The sequence below is a fragment of the Sinocyclocheilus rhinocerous genome, unplaced genomic scaffold, assembly GCF_001515625.1.
Source record: "Sinocyclocheilus rhinocerous isolate Xijiao unplaced genomic scaffold, SAMN03320098_v1.1 scaffold910, whole genome shotgun sequence".
In the NCBI taxonomy this organism is placed as follows: Eukaryota; Metazoa; Chordata; class Actinopteri; order Cypriniformes; family Cyprinidae; genus Sinocyclocheilus; species Sinocyclocheilus rhinocerous.
The window spans coordinates 493,609-510,053 of record NW_015667266.1 but is presented as its reverse complement, the minus strand read 5'-3'; the positions used below and the strand labels follow the sequence as shown (position 1 = coordinate 510,053).

Below are 16,445 nucleotides of genomic sequence, written 5' to 3'. Positions count from 1 at the left end.
TCACACACACACACACACACACACACACACACACACACACACACACACACTCTTCCTGTAGCAGATGTGATGTCAGCAGGAGATCCGTGCTGTGACACAGGTCACCATGGTTACAGGTTGCTCACGGAAGCTCTCACCAGGTGGATGGATGGATAGCTGGTTTGTTGTTGTCATGGCAACAGAGGAGCACTAAATAGATTAAATTATCACTTTGTGTGACATCATCACTACAGCAAACTCTCCGCTCAATACGTCACCATGACAACCGCGGAGACGAGTCAACTAGTTATTTCAGCAGGCCTCTCTTTCCTCTTCATTAAGCCACTTCATCTGCTCTCTACATGTTTGTTCATCTGACTGTCAGACTTCAGTTTAGACCAGAGTATTTGTGAGAAGTGTGTGTGTGTGTGCGCGAGAGAGAGTGTGTGCGCGTGTGTGTGTGTGTGCGCGAGAGAGAGTGTGTGCGCGTGTGTGTGTGTGTGCGCGAGAGAGAGTGTGTGCGCGTGTGTGTGTGTGTGCGCGAGAGAGAGTGTGTGCGCGTGTGTGTGTGTGTGCGCGAGAGAGAGTGTGTGCGCGTGTGTGTGTGTGTGCGCGAGAGAGAGTGTGTGCGCGTGTGTGTGTGTGTGCGCGAGAGAGAGTGTGTGCGCGTGTGTGTGTGTGTGCGCGAGAGAGAGTGTGTGCGCGTGTGTGTGTGTGTGCGCGAGAGAGAGTGTGTGCGCGTGTGTGTGTGTGTGTGTGTGTGTGTGTGTGTGTGCGCGTGAGTGAGTGTGTGTGCGTCTGTGTGTTTGTGTGTGTGTTAATAATAAGCTGATCTGTTCTCTAATCTCTAGATGTGTCTCTTGCCAGCTCTCTCTCTCTTATTTTTTGGCACATTTTCTCTCCACAAACACACTTTTCCTCAGACTGTCTGTCTGTGGTTTGCTCTCAGGGTTTCCATATGCCCTGGAATCATCACCGCCGGACTTTTTTTCTGGTAAAAATACAATCTAAATGCATCCATTTAAACCAATAAATAATCATTTGTTGTTCACCGTCCCCCCTCCCTGCTAATGTGTGTGCTAAACACTAACTAAGTACTCATCAGTAAAACAACGCTATCAAATATCTTTGATCCATTGATGCTATTCTTTAAAGTGTGTGTGTACTCTTATTTATTTATTTATTTATTTATCAGTAAATCGATAATGCTCCAAAAAGTTGTATTAATTAAACACAAGTGTTTCATCAAAAGTCAAACGAGTTTGTAAATTTCCACACACTGATATTAATTCTTCCGTTGCACCTGTACGTATATATTTGCATATATTTGTAATTGTTCCTCCTCTTTTGTAAGTAGCTTTGTAAAATTGTAAATAGTACATATCACATCCCAAAAGTTTCTGTAAGAAACACACATTTGGCTCTTGGCTGCTCATAAATGAATCCGGATCGGCTAACCGTAGGTCATTTTAGTTCTTTGAACAGAAAGCGAGGGGTTAAATGAAGAAGAGAGAGAGAGAGAGAAATGCAAGCAAATGATTTTGTTTTGATGGAGTGGGGTTATAAAACAGAAGCCAGCAGTGACACACACTCACACACACACACACACACACTCTCTCTCTTACATAAACGCTTCACCCTCATTACATCTGCATAAACAAGACATTTACAAGTTCCGCTTCTCACACGAGCCTCAGCGTGTGCGTGTGTGAGTGTGTGTGTGTGTGTGAGAGTGTGTGTGTGTGTGTGCGCGTGTGTGAGAGTGCGTGTGTGTGTGTGTGTGCGCGTGTGTGAGAGTGCGTGTGTGTGTGTGTGTGCGCGTGTGTGAGAGTGCGTGTGTGTGTGTGTGTGCGCGTGTGTGAGAGTGCGTGTGTGTGTGTGTGTGCGCGTGTGTGAGAGTGCGTGTGTGTGTGTGTGTGCGCGTGTGTGAGAGTGCGTGTGTGTGTGTGTGTGCGCGTGTGTGAGAGTGCGTGTGTGTGTGTGTGTGCGCGTGTGTGAGAGTGCGTGTGTGTGTGTGTGTGAGTGTGAGTGTGTGTGTGTGTGTGTGTGTGTGTGTGTGCATCTCATTCTAACATACTTTTCATGTCTCATTTTTTGTCTAAAGTTGGTGGCTGCATTTCAAAAGCGAAATTATAGACGTCTGGAAACATTGCTTTAGAATTGATTTTAAGAGCGTTATGTGTGTTTGAAGACGCGTTCACACTGTCACTCCTACGCCACCCGGCTCAGATTCACGGCTTCTCGCTCCATCATTTGGTGAGTCATCATTGGCTCTTATTGAGGTTGCCGTGGATACTAACAGCATCCGTGTGTTTGTGTTATGGATGCAGAGGGTGACCGAGATGTTTCTCTAGACCTGTTGTTTATGAGAAAAGAAAGAATAAATGTTTTAAAAATTACTTCAGAAATGGTGTTATTGAGTTTAATGGACTGCTGTTCCTGCAGAAGCACTCAAGAACATACATGCGCACAAACAAAACACACTTCCATACAAATACACACAGACACACACACACACACAGACACGCACCTGATAGCTAAAGCAAAAGTCAATCCAAACCTACAGAGATTGATTGACTGACTTAAAGTGATTGTTCACCCAAAAATGAAAATTCTGTCATTAATTTCTCACGTTTCTCGTTCCAAACCCGTAAGACCTTTGTTCATCTTCGGAACACAAATTAAGATATTTTTGATGAAATCTGAGAGCTTTCTGACCCTCAGTAGACAGCAACGCAACTGACACATTCAAGGCCCAGAAACACAGTAAGGACATCATTAAAATCGTCCAGGTGACAACAAAGGTTTTACAGGTTTGGAACGACATGAGGGTGAGTAATTAATGACAGGATTTTCATTTTTGGGTGAACTATCTTTTAATGAGCACCAGAGTTATTATCGCTAACTGAAACTAAAACCATGAAAAAAATGTTACTTGAAATAAAATAAACTTTAACTGGTATAAAATATGAATATTAAAAAAACGTAAACTTTTTTTTCAGCTAGTTGCCAAAGCAACATTTCTCCTTTTCATTTAGTTTAAATTGAAAAAAAATACAAAAGTAAATACTATATAGATATAAAAAAATATAAAAATGACAAAAACAGAAAACAAAATTAGGTAAAATAAGTTTAAGTACTAAAATTAAAAAAAGCTAAATAAATTACATTACATTACATTAAAAAAACTAATAAAAATGACAAAAAAATGTCAAAAATTTAAAACAAAATTACTAAAGCTTTAAGTAAAGTAAAGTGGGAAAAAAAATTTATAAATAAAAATAAACTTAAAATAAGTTTAAGTAAAATAACTAAAACTACATAAATGAAACTTAAATACCATATAGACATTAAAAAAACTAATAAAAATGACAAAAACACACATCAAACATTAAGTAAATTAAAGTGAAAACAAAATAAAATGTAAACATATGTATAAAGAATAACATATGTATATTGATATATATCCATATGTACAATCTTAGACAGATTTTGCTTACTAAGCCATCAATGTTTAAGTTGAACATGCAGTCAAAACAGACTCTATTTACACTCTTAATGCATGTTCCTGGTCTTATTGTGCACTTGTCATTGGTGCTTGTTAATTTATCAGTATTTATAAAAAATATTGAGAATTATTTGATTGTCACGACTCTTTAGCTGCTGGGCGAAACACTGTTATAGCTGCTATATTCTGTGCATAGTATATGTGATTGACTACATCGTCTTAACTGGTTACTCAAGTTACAGTAAAATATATTTGTGTAACACAAAATCGTACCAGATATAGTCCAGAATATGAACTTACCTTCTGACTTACTCAAACAAGTCATGTAACAATGCATTAACACTGTGTGTGTGGTTGAGTAGTACAAGTCATTGTTTTGGATGTTTTAGAATTAAAAAGAGCATTGTGGGTAGTTTAGTTGTAAAAATAATGATGATGGAAGGCCTTATTGGGAAAGACTTAATCAATTATATGCTCAGAGCGTTTTTTTTAGAGGTTAGAGGGTTTTTTTTATACTACAGTCTATATAAGTTACTTTTTTTGTAGTGGCAGAAAAGTAAATTCATTGTTTTTTTTGTTTTTTTTTTGCACATTGTTGTTTGACTTTTGCTGATTCCTGTTGTTTTTGTCAGCTGTAAATTGTAGATTGTTAGTAATTGCACTGCTGTGGGCATTGTGGGTATTGTAGTTGTTGTTTATGGAGTAGTGCAGTCTGATTTTGGACACTGATGCATTGTGGGTAATGTAGTTTTTCTCTGTGGAGTCTGTGCAGTGCACTGTCAGCGGTTCCTCATGTCGCGGGTCGGCGAGGACTGGATCTTCCTCATCTTGCTGGGACTCGTCATGGCTCTGGTCAGCTTTGTTATGGATTTCTGCATCGCTCTTCTCCTACAAGGTGAGTCTCTGTGTGTGTGTGTGTGTGTGTGTGTGTGTGAGGTCAAGATGTCAGGAATTGTTATATGATTTTTGGCTGTAAAGGGTTTTTGAGTTGCTATATGGTTCTTTTAGAGGTTCTTTAGGTCAGTATTTTGGTTTTGGATATTCCTAAAGAACCAAGGACAAATGGTTTTCTAAAGAACTTAAAATGGTTTTAGTTACTCCATAATTGAATTTCTAAGTCAAATTAAATGTCTATATCAAAGGAATAAGTAGTTTAATACAGTTTTTATTTTTAATTCTGCTTTCTCAGTTACTTTTTGTATTTGCAGAAAAGTGTAATCAAGTGTAGTCATTGTGCACATTGCTGTTTTTCTTAGGTGTGAAGATTCTTGATTTTTGTGTGTTGTATAGTCAGAATATTTTCAAACCTAAAACTAAGATCAATACAAAGTTTGGAAAAATAAACTTAGAAAGATTCAACGTTTTTTCCCACAAACTTATAAAGGTTCAAAGTTTTTTGACTAACACACTAAAGACACACACACTAAAGTGTTCAAACATTTCTAAGTTTGGAAAAACTTTGACCATTTCTAAGTTTAGAAAATAAAATGGAACATTTCTATGTTTGGAAAAAAACTTTGACCATTTCTAAGTTTGGAAAATAAAATGGAACATTTCTATGTTTGGAAGAAAACTTTGACCATTTCTAAATTTGAAAAAAAGAAACTGAACATTTCTAAGTTTGGAAAAAACTTTGAACATTTCTAAGTTTTGAAAAAAACTTTGAACATTTCTAAGTTTGGAAAGACTTTGACCATTTATAAGTTTGGAAAAAAATGCAACATTTCTAAGTTTGGAAAATAAAATGGAAAATATTTATGTTTGGAAAAAAACTTTGACCATTTGTAAGTTTTTGAAAGAAACTGTGCATTTCTAAGTTTGGAAAGACTTTGACCATTTATAAGTTTGGAAAAAAATGCAACATTTCTAAGTTTGGAAAATAAAATGGAAAATATTTATGTTTGGAAAAAAACTTTGACCATTTGTAAGTTTGGAAAGAAACTGAGCATTTCTAAGTTTGGAAAGACTTTGACCATTTATAAGTTTGGAAAAACTTTGACCATTTCTAAGTTTGGAAAAAACTTTGAACATTTCTAAGTTTTGAAAAAACTTTGAACATTTCTAAGTTTGGAAAGACTTTGACCATTTCTAAGTTTGAAAAAAAACGTTGACCATTTCTAAGTTTGGAAAGACTTTGACCATTTATAAAACTTTGAACATTTCTAAGTTTGGGAAAAACTTGACCATTTCTAAGTTTGGAAAAAACTTTGACCATTTCTAAGTTTGGAAAAAACTTTGACCATTTCTAAGTTTGGAAAAAACTTTGACCATTTATAAGTTTGGAAAAAAAACTTTGACCATTTATAAGTTTGGAAAGACTTTGACCATTTATAAGTTTGGAAAAAAATGCAACATTTCTAAGTTTGGAAAAAAACGTTGACCATTTCTAAGTTCGGAAAAAAATGCAACATTTCTAAGTTTGGAAATAAATGCAACATTTCTAAGTTTGGAAAATAAAACTTTGACCATTACTAAGTTTGAAAAAAAAAAAACCTGAACATTTCTAATTTTGGAAAGACTTTGACCATTTCTACTTTTGTTAAAAACTTCTAACATTTCTAAGTTAGGAATTTTTTTTAACATTTCTAAGTTTCAAAACTTTGAACATTTCTAAGATTTTCAGAGTTTTTGAAACTTAGAAATGTTCAGTGTTCTTGAAACTTAGAAATGTTCAAAGTTATAATATTGAAAGAAACTGTTTAGACAAGCTGTTTTTGTGCTTTAAAGTTACTTTTAATAAGAAAATCTTATTGTCTTTTAAATGTATCAGTCAATTTCAGAAGCGTAGAAATAAATGTACTTAAGTACAATTTAAATATGCTGACTTGTACTTTGACAAAGTATCTAGACAAAAACATACTTTAGTCAATTATGTAAGTAAAATGTTGTAGTACATTACACCCTGTAATTGTTTTGCGTGTTGTTCTCTCTACAGCACAGAAGTGGATGTACGGTGGTTTGGACAGTAACGTAATCCTGCAGTATTTCGCTTGGGTCACTTATCCTGTGGTTCTCATCAGTTTCTCTGCAGGCTTCACACACATAGTAGCACCTCAGGCCGCTGGTGAGACACACTTACATTCACACACTCACAAAAGATTTCCGCATTTCTTCATAATTTAGCAGTGGTTCCCCGCGTGTATCTCTCATTCAGGGTCTGGTATTCCTGAAATGAAGACGATTCTCAGAGGAGTGGTGCTGAAGGAGTATCTCACGTTAAAAACATTTGTGGCCAAAGTCGTTGGACTGACCTGCGCACTGGGCAGTGGGCTGCCTCTGGGCAAGGAGGTGAACACACGGATTAACCCTTGAATCGCATTAAGAAACTGTAAACACCTTTCGCATTCTCGGGTCAGTTTTGACCCGGTGAAACATGAACTTATAAAACAGTCATAGCTTAAAATTATATTGTATCTGATAAGTAACTTGTCATTATTGAGCAAATGTGTAAAGATTTCAAAGTTTTGAATGTTACCGTGTTTGACTGTTATTACTATATTTATCCCCTTTTTATAAATTTTTCAAAAATTGAGAAATTCTTTAAAATTTCTCATTTTACAAGACAAAACCCCTTTGGGCTGTAGTTCATTAGATATAGTTTAATTGTTTTGTCAATTACATATTTTGTCTGTTTAAAGTGTCTTTGTGCGTACATATTCAAATTTACCAACAAAATCCAGTCCTAAAAGTGTGTGTGAGACTGAATGTATTTTAGAGAAGTAATTTGAGACAAATCTTACTAATAGATGTAAAAAATCAGTATAATTTAATGGGTAAAGCAAACTGTTAAAACTGACCGAATGTGTTTAGTTTCAAAAGTTTAGTTTAAATGGTAATATCTCTTTTTTTAAAAATCTGAAAAATATAAATGATAGTCGACTCTTAATCCATATGCATTTTTACCCTATTCTATAAACTATGCATTTTTTTTAGAAGCGTAGAAATAAATGTACTTAAGTACAATTTAAATATGCTGACTTGTACTTTGACAAAGTATCTAGACAAAAACATACTTTAGTCAATTATGTAAGTAAAATGTTGTAGTACATTACACCCTGTAATTGTTTTGCGTGTTGTTCTCTCTACAGCACAGAAGTGGATGTACGGTGGTTTGGACAGTAACGTAATCCTGCAGTATTTCGCTTGGGTCACTTATCCTGTGGTTCTCATCAGTTTCTCTGCAGGCTTCACACACATAGTAGCACCTCAGGCCGCTGGTGAGACACACTTACATTCACACACTCACAAAAGATTTCCGCATTTCTTCATAATTTAGCAGTGGTTCCCCGCGTGTATCTCTCATTCAGGGTCTGGTATTCCTGAAATGAAGACGATTCTCAGAGGAGTGGTGCTGAAGGAGTATCTCACGTTAAAAACATTTGTGGCCAAAGTCGTTGGACTGACCTGCGCACTGGGCAGTGGGCTGCCTCTGGGCAAGGAGGTGAACACACGGATTAACCCTTGAATCGCATTAAGAAACTGTAAACACCTTTCGCATTCTCGGGTCAGTTTTGACCCGGTGAAACATGAACTTATAAAACAGTCATAGCTTAAAATTATATTGTATCTGATAAGTAACTTGTCATTATTGAGCAAATGTGTAAAGATTTCAAAGTTTTGAATGTTACCGTGTTTGACTGTTATTACTATATTTATCCCCTTTTTATAAATTTTTCAAAAATTGAGAAATTCTTTAAAATTTCTCATTTTACAAGACAAAACCCCTTTGGGCTGTAGTTCATTAGATATAGTTTAATTGTTTTGTCAATTACATATTTTGTCTGTTTAAAGTGTCTTTGTGCGTACATATTCAAATTTACCAACAAAATCCAGTCCTAAAAGTGTGTGTGAGACTGAATGTATTTTAGAGAAGTAATTTGAGACAAATCTTACTAATAGATGTAAAAAATCAGTATAATTTAATGGGTAAAGCAAACTGTTAAAACTGACCGAATGTGTTTAGTTTCAAAAGTTTAGTTTCAATGGTAATATCTCTTTTTTTAAAAATCTGAAAAATATAAATGATAGTCGACTCTTAATCCATATGCATTTTTCCCCTATTCTATAAACTATGCATTTTTTTTTATTTGTATGTACCGCTTCCCGGTCAAAACTGACCCGAATGTGACAGGAGTTTAAAGAAGTTCAGATTTGGGTTTTTATTTCTCCAGCAAAACGCTTTCACATGACACATGTTGTTGTAATGTCTTTAAAGAATCCTTACTTTGTTTTGAATTCATCACAAGCCTTGTGTGTGTTTTCTATCCCGTAGGGTCCGTTTGTGCACATTGCCAGTTTGTGTGCTGCTCTTCTCTGCAAATTCATGTCATTCTTTGGTGGAATTTATGAGGTAATTATAACCTGCACATTTAAGCAGACCCCACTAATTATACAAAATGCAGTGGGTGAATCTCACAAGTTCTCTGTCAAGATCTTGGGACATATTGGGCAAAGTATTTATACATTATTGTTTTATTGTCTTTTATCTATTCTGAAAATACAGTACAGTGTTTTTACTGTTATACAGTAAGTACTATTTTACAGTGTTTTTTACTGTGATACAGTAAGTACTATTTTACAGTAATGAGAAAAAGGTGTATGAGAATGAGAATTACAAGAAAACTATTAGTTGAAAACTATTTTGGTGTAAGAAACTTTAACATTATGAAGAAAACAATAGTGTGTGTTTCCATCTTAAACCAAATTTTAAAAAATTGGTGTTGTTGTTGAGTGAAAAAAAAGTTTGAGTAAATTTGATCTATGGTCAAATTTTCTTATTCAAGTATCTAACGAACAGATCCATGGAAGTCAAATGTTCTTGTCATTTGTTATTTTCATTTTGGATTTATAAACATGTATTTTTGCAGAAACATTTCATTTATATAGAGTATTGTGCATCAGGAAACACGTGAAAATTGTCTCTCTTACATTTGGATAAATGCATCTGATAAATGCATAAATGTAAATTGTAAACCCGATAATTTTTCTTCCTGGGAAGAGTTTTACCTGAGTGTAAGTGTGTATGTGTGTGTTATCAAAATCAAATCGTGTATATTTTTGCATTTCTCTTGATGAATTTTTCCTTTTGTGAGGATAAAACTAACAGCGATATCCATCTCTGAATTGATTTACCAAACACAGGTGTGTGTCTATGTTTGTGTGTGTATCTGTTTGTAGAGAGTGTGATAGATGGTGTGTGTTTTCTATAATTTGTGAGTTTGTACAAGTAGTTCCCTTTCATGGGAACTTCGAACTGCGTCCTCTAGGGGTCGCTATGGGGAACGCCTCGTCGTGACCCGTGTCTGAAGCATACATTGAAAAAACAGCCATGACGTCACTACCGGTGCGACTATAGCATAAATAGGCACCGGGAGCACACATCATTCTCTTCTTCGTCTTCACTGACCGGTCTGTTTGAAGCGTGCATTCCAAAAAGCAAAGTAAGAGCTTTTTCTTTCCTACTATGGCGAGCACTAGCGAAGCGTTTAGAACCCCTCAGCATGGTGGCGTGGGTATACCGTTCCCCATAGCGACCCCTAGAGGATGCAGTTCGAAGTTCCCATGAAAGGGAACGTCTCAGGTTACGTATGTAACCATGGTTCCCTGAGGGGAACGAGACACTGCGTCCTCTAGGCTTCCTGCCATTCTTCGAACGCAAGCTTCAGATGAAGAAGTGAATGATGTGTGCTCCCGGCGCCTATTTATGCTATAGTCGCACCGGTAGTGACGTCATGGCTGTCGCCGGCCAACGAGTTGGTGTTTTTTCAATGTATGCTTCAGACACGGGTCACGACGAGGCGTTCCCCATAGCGACCCCTAGAGGACGCAGTGTCTCGTTCCCTACTCAGGGAACCATGGTAACATAAGTAACCTGAGACGATTTTTATTGTGCTTGATTGTGTTGGTGTATTGAACAGTCCTGGATTGTGCTGGTGTGTTTGTACTTCTGCTTTTTGTTTTTTTGTGTGCGTGTTGAAATAGGCTAGGTTGTCTGCTGTTGTATATTAAATTTTCTGTTGTGTGTGTTGAACAGAATGAGTCCAGAAACATTGAGATGCTTGCGGCTGCCTGTGCTGTTGGGGTCGGATGCTGCTTTGCTGCTCCTATTGGAGGTGAGAACTGTGTGTGTTCATTTGGGATAACATATCCAAAGAGAAACTGAACAACAAGAACCAAACAACCTTGTGTGGATATTCAGAATTGAATAATTTTCAATTTACGAGTGTAACTCGTTTTCTAATTAGACACATTTCTCTAAACTAAGATCAAAGCTGTCTAAACAGTAAACGGCCTTTAAAACAATTCAGTTTTGCCATGCAACACTTCAAAATATTTCAGACGGTTTGTATGTCAGAAAATATCTATAATCTATAAGGTCTTGTAAATTTTTTGTAAATTACAGCTTTTTGGGAAATGTTCATCCGCCGTGATTATGTACTGTAAATTTCTTTTTGCATTTTAATTCTAAAAAGAATTGAATTTGGGTTAAAAAAATGTAATTCCATGAAATTTTGAGTTTAGCATCCTGTTTGTTGGATCTCAATTCAGATTCAAGAATTAAAATGGAATTTAAAAGGCACACAAAATAATGTTCTTTTTAGCAGCATCATATGACCCCTTTAATTCAGTTCTGAATGGAACACAACTCTGGTGCCCACACCGTAAAAACATTCAAATGAAGACTAAATAATTGACATAAAATTACATATGTATGGTTACTATGTAGTTAATGCAGTTTTAACTAGGTGATACAATGCTATTTTTACTGTTTGAAAAAATTTACAAAATTTCTATGCTTAAAAAAACAGTAAATTTTTAAGTTTGAAAAGACGAAGAACATTTCTATATTTGAAATTTTTTTTATGTCTGTATTTGAATACATTTAGAACAATTTATGTATAAAAAAACAGTAAATGTAGAAAATTTCTAAGTTTGAAAATACTTTCTATATTTGAAAAAACGAAAATGTCTGGATTTGAATACACTTAGAACATTTTTTTTTTTTTAAAAGTACATGTTTAAGTTTGAAAAAACTTTCTATAAATGAAAAAAAATTAAATAGTCTGTATTTGAATACACTTAGAAAAGTTATATATAAAAACAGTCAATTTTTAAGTTTGAAAAAAAAGTAGAACATTTCTAAATTTGAAAAAAGACAATTTCTAAGTTTGAAAATACTTTCTATATTAGAAAAAAAACGAACATTTCTGTATTTGAATACACCTAGAAGTTTTTTTTATTAAAAAGAATATATTTAAGTTTGAAAAAACATTTCTAAATTTGAAAATAAACAAAAAATTTAAATGTCTGAATTTGAATACACTTAGAAAAGTTCTATTTAAAAAACAAATTTGTAAGTTTGAAAAAAAGTAGAACATTTCTAAATTTGAAAAAAGAAAATTTCTAAGTTTGAAAATACTTTCTATATTTGAAAAAACTTAAATGTCTGTATTTGAATGCACTTGGAATTTTTTTATTTAAAAAAGTGTATATTTAAGTTTGAAAAAACATTTCTAAATTTGAAAATAAACTAAAAAAAATAAACGTCTGAATTTGAATACACTTAGAAAAGTACTATATAAAAAAACTGAACATTTTTAAGTTTGAAAAAAATGTAGAACATTTCTAAATTTGAAAAAAGAAAATTTCTAAGTTTGAAAATACTTTCTATATTTGAAAAAAACGAAAACGTCTGTATTTGAATACACTTAGACATTTTTTTATTAAAAAATTACATATTTAAGTTTGAAAAAACATTTCTAAATTTGAAAATACAAAAACTAAAAAATGTAAATGTCTGTATTTGAATACACTTAGAAAATTTATATTTAAAAAACAGTAAATTTTTAAGTTTGAAAAAATGCAGAAAATTTCTAAATTTGAAAAACCATTGAAAATTTCCATGAAGATAACTTTATATATGTGTATTTCAGGTGTGTTATTTAGCATCGAAGTCACCTCCACGTTTTTCGCCGTACGAAACTACTGGCGCGGATTCTTTGCTGCTACATTTAGTGCATTTATCTTCAGAGTGCTGGCCGTGTGGAACAGAGATGAAGGTTTGTGTGCATTAATACGCTTTAGAAAACACATGATGTGTATGTTGAGAGTTAAAGGAATCTTCTCTCTCTCTCAGAGACGATCACAGCTCTCTTTAAAACGCGGTTCAGACTGGACTTCCCCTTTGACCTCCAAGAGCTTCCAGCGTTTGCTGTGATCGGGTCAGTTCTGCCTCGTTTATTTTCCTCGTTTCTTTGCATTTGTCGTGTAACACCTCTTACCAGTGTAAAAATCATTTTCTTCATGTTTGTCTTGGTTTCCAGTAAAAATTTCTTGTATCTTGTTTTAAGGATATTTAGATAATTTTTATTGGAAAACAAGACAAATGATTGTTTGCATTGAACAAAAATTCTTGATTAACTACTTATCCATCAAGCTGGTTGACTTTTCCTCTGTTGCTTGCAATATATTTCTGTTGTGCTTTATTTTATTGCTTACTTGGATAATTATTTTAAATGTCAATAAACGTCTAATTGTTCATGTGCATTTGTTTTAGACACTTTGTTCCCAGCTCCCAGAGAGCACAAACCAAATCATCTAATGAACTGTATTATGAATAATTTATTCATGAGAATTTTTATCCCACTCATATTAAATATGCATGATGTGACTCTCTCTGCAGAATCGCCTGCGGGTTTGGTGGCGCCTTATTTGTGTATTTGAACAGGCTTATTGTGCAGTTTATGCGAAAACAGAAAACTATAAACAAGTTCCTCATGAAGAAGTAAGTGTTCCCAGGGTTATTATAGTTAACTAAAAGCTTTTTTTTTTTTACACTTGAAATAAAAGAAAGGTTAACTGAAATAAATAAAATATATAAAAATCTTACATTTATTTTATTTCAGCTAGTTGCCATGGAAATATTTCTCATTTTCATTTAGTTAAACTTATACACTGCAAAATATGATTTTCTTACTTAATATTTTTGTATTTTTTTATAGTATAAATATCTAAACATTCTTTAATGAAAGCAAAATGACTTAAGATATCAAGTCTTGTTTTCTGAAAAATTTATCAAAATTTTGTTCGTTTTTACTTAAAACAAGAAAATATTTCTCCCAATGGTGTAAGAAAAATAATCTTAATTCTTAATAATTCTTAAGGGAAAACAAGATTATTTTTCTTACCCCATTAGCAGATATTTGTTTCTTGTTTTAAGCAAAAACTAACAAAATTTTGATAATTTTTCAGAAAACAAGAAGTCATTTTGCTTCTCAAGTAAATGTCTTGATTTAAGAATGTTTAGATATTTATACTATAAAACAAGACAAAAATACTAATTAAGAAAATAATTTTTTGCAGTGTGTTTAAGTTAACACATGTTAGTTTAACTTAAGATGTAATAAAACAACTAAACCTACAATAAAAATAAAAACTGTATAGATGTGTTTAAAAAAAATAAAAAAATAAAAAAAATAACTAAAACTAATCTAAAATAAAAATGAAAATGGAAAATATAAAAATAAAAATAAAAACTAATTACAATCGTATCTCGATGCTGAAATAGCACAGGTGTGTACTTTCTGTGTTTCTCTGTAATTGTGAGGGTCAAATGTCTGAAAATGACAAAAATATACATCCTGGGATGCTTTTTAATCCTTTTTTTAACTAATAGTGTAGCTAAACCTCCTAAAATGATATTATTTTGTACTACTTAAAAAAATAAAAAATAAATGGGCCAAACAATATCTTAATTGAAATCTAAAAATCCCCAAAGCTTTCTGAAAGCAATTGAGTACTTAAATATTATTTTATTTTATCTTAATTTCAAACACTGTTGTCTGTTGACAAATTTAGGTCTCTTCACATGTTTAATGTGTCTGATTGTGTTTCAGGCGTCTGTTGTATCCCGCGCTGGTGACTCTACTGATTTCAACGCTCTCTTTCCCTCCGGGCTTTGGGCAGTTCATGGCCGGACAGGTAACACACACACACACACACACACACACACACACACACTCTCTCTCTCTCTCTCTCTCTCTCTCTCTCTCTCTCAGATCTCTGCTGCTGCTTCCGCTTCATCCTGCTTCACTGGCTTCATCAACTGAACATTCAACGCATTCGTGTCATAAGAACGCTTCCAATTAAACCTCACAGTGTTCTGGGTTCAGCGCAGCATGAAGAAGTATCCAAAGTTTGAGCTGATAATCCGTCGAAACCTGCTGAGAGACTTTTCTGCAATATTACAGATGTGTTTAATATGATAGAGCTGGAATATGACACACAGACTCGTGCTGCAGCTGAACGTTTCTCTCTCTCTCACACACATACACACACACACACTCTCTCACGCACACACACACACAACACGTGTTTGTTCCCCAGGGTGTTAAATCCATCCAGTTAATAATCTTAATGAGACAGTTGAGAGAAACATGAGGCATTCATTAATCAATCCTAACAAAACACACTCGTATAAAATACAGAATAACACACACACACACACTCTCTCTCTCTCTCTCTCACACACACACACACACACACTCGTTCTCTTTAATCAGTGACTCAGAATGAGGCAATAAAAGCTCCATTAATAGCGTATGACGGCACTCTTGTGCAACACTGCAAATAATCCTTTCTTAATCAGTCTTTTTGTCTTGTTTAGTTGTAAAATACATCTAAACATGTCTAAAAAGTGTGTTTACTTGAAATTCACATCATGTTAATGTTTGTCAAGTCACAAGTTCATTTCTATAGTGCTTTATACAACAGATTGTTTCAAAGCAGCTTTACATTAATAAACAATAAAATAACTGTTAATGTTGTACAATTCATCAATTATGAAACAAATTCAATTAAATTCCATACAATGCAGCTATAAAGTAGCTCTAAATAAGATAATGGTGTCATTTATTCAGCTCAGTTTAGTTCAGTGTTGTTTTAATTCAGTTCATTTAATTCATTTCAATGTTGTCAAAGTTAAATTTTATTATGAAACAAGTTCAATTTTGCTATAAGCAGCTCTACGGAAGACAATTGTGTCATTATTTAGAGATTTTAAGTTAATATTTCAATAATTTAACAACACATATGCATGTTCATATCATTATTATTATATTTAACTGAAACAATAATTAAAATCATTAAAAAATATTTTGCTGCTGTAAACATAAATAAAATAATTGCCAAGCCAGCATTTCTTTTTTATTTATTTATTTAATTTGATGTACTAAAATAACTATTACTACAACTAAAATAAAAAAGTAAATCTATATAGACACACACATATATATATATAAAAAATGACAAAAAACGTTACCAAAATGAAACTGCTAAAGTTTTAACTAAAACGAAAATGAAAACTGAAAATATATATATAAAACAAATATTTAAAAGATTATTAAAAACCATAATAGAATCTCATGACTCTACAGTTCATGCTGATTCATATTTGCATGTAAATATTTTTTCTTTTTAGTAAGTGTTTTGTTTTAAAATTATTTTAATTTTACATTTTTATGATTAATTAATTATCAGCTTTTTATTAACTCACTAATGTTAATTCGAAAATCCTGGTGTATGATAATAATAATAAATCTTTTTTTTTAAATATCTTACATTTATCTTGCATTTTTATTTTTCTTACCTGTATACCATATTAACAAATGTATGTTTTTTTCTGCATAAAATTAACAAAATATTGAGAGGTTTATGTTTAAAATACCAGATTGTTTGTTTATAATATGTATATTTTTGTATAGCTTACACAGAAGGAGACCCTGGTTTCATTTTTTGACAATCGCAGTTGGACGAAGCAAGGAATGACGGAAGACTTTAATTATGACAGTCACTCGGCCGCCTGGAAACATCCGCAGGCTAACGTCTTCGTGATCCTCGTCATCTTCATCGTTATGAAGGTAAATAAACACACACACACACACACACACACACTCACACA

At 33.5% G+C, this 16,445-nt stretch overlaps 1 pseudogene; it reads left to right on the top strand.

Annotated features, from left to right (window-relative positions):
• The window catches only part of LOC107733394 (chloride channel protein 2-like), a 47,530-nt pseudogene that overhangs the window by 5,804 nt on the left and 25,281 nt on the right, over positions 1–16,445 (top strand).